General features: G+C 40.4%; 1 protein-coding gene across 1 annotated transcript in view; it reads right to left on the bottom strand.

Moving 5' to 3' along the window:
- Positions 1-1,177, bottom strand: part of CCDC141 (coiled-coil domain containing 141) — a 258,070-nt gene that overhangs the window by 36,392 nt on the left and 220,501 nt on the right. The window lies entirely within an intron of this gene.

Here is a 1,177-nt window from a genome sequence, read left to right as displayed (position 1 = left end):
AGAGAGAGAGAGAGAGAGAGAGAGAGAGAGAGAATAGATATAATTGTTTCCCCCTGAAATTATTAATTTGGAGAAGGAGTTAAAAAATAATCAAAGCCCAGTGTATATTATTTATGAGGATTTTGTCTGGAAACATTTTTTCCTCTTTTATGTTCCCCTGTTGAAGTCAGTCCAAGGGTTAGAACTAACTTAATGATCAGTTGTTAGAGCCAAGGGAGGCTTAGGATTCTCCGTGCTGAATGTCTAGAGGTCTCCTGGACACAAGGGATATAAAGTGCCATCAATTCTAAATGAGGGCCCTTAGTTCTTTAACTCTAAGTGAGGGAGCTCTGGTGACATAAGGGATAGGGAGCTTTGCCGTTGATTCAAGAGAATGCAGTTTGAATCTACCAGCTTTTCCAAGAAAAAGGGTGAGCAATTTCCTTCCATGACATTTACAACCTCTGAAAACCCACTGGAGAGTCAGCTGAGTCAGTTTCGCTCTGATAGCAAAGAGTTAGTTGGTTATTGGTAGACGAAAGATAAGGTAATAGATTAAAAGATACTCCTAAATCTGATATGCTAAGGCGGCATTCTCCTGTAGAGAAAAACAAGAGTCATGTAAGTTTGTTCTGTTTTTGCTTCTAGTAGTCACATGAAGAGTGTAAAGAAGGGTAAACAGGTGAAATTTATATTCCAGATATATTTTATTTCACATAATATATTCAAATAGCATCATTTTGGCTTGTAATTATTGGTAATATTATTACTATTGTTATGTGCCACCAAGTTGCCTACAACTTATAGTAACACTATCTACCATAGCTCTGAACTCTGCTCTATCCTGAGCTGGTCTCATAAAAAATTATTGAGAAAATGTGTTGTTTTTTTTTAAATTTTTTATTTTATTATTTTTGTGTGGTCTCTTATCTGGCTGGAATTCCTTGTGCCCACCCTCAAGTCTCCCTTCCGCCCAGGAGCACGCCGGAAATGCTGGGTACCTTGGAAAAAACGCCTCTTGGTCTCTTATCTGGCTGGAATTCCTTGTGCCCACCCTCAAGTCTCTCTTCCGCCCAGGAGCACGCCCGAAATGCTGGGTACCTTGGAAAAACGCCTTGGAAAAATGCCTCGAGCCAGATAAGAGACCAAGAGGCGTTTTTCCAAGGTACCCAGCATTTCCAGTGGGCCCTAGGGCCTG

The sequence above is a fragment of the Elephantulus edwardii genome, unplaced genomic scaffold, assembly GCF_000299155.1.
Source record: "Elephantulus edwardii isolate Elephantulus edwardi_28Jun2011 unplaced genomic scaffold, EleEdw1.0 scaffold00001, whole genome shotgun sequence".
Lineage (NCBI taxonomy): Eukaryota > Metazoa > Chordata > Mammalia > Macroscelidea > Macroscelididae > Elephantulus > Elephantulus edwardii.
The sequence above is the reverse complement of the archived record's forward strand: the minus strand, read 5'-3'. Positions and strand labels throughout refer to the sequence as shown.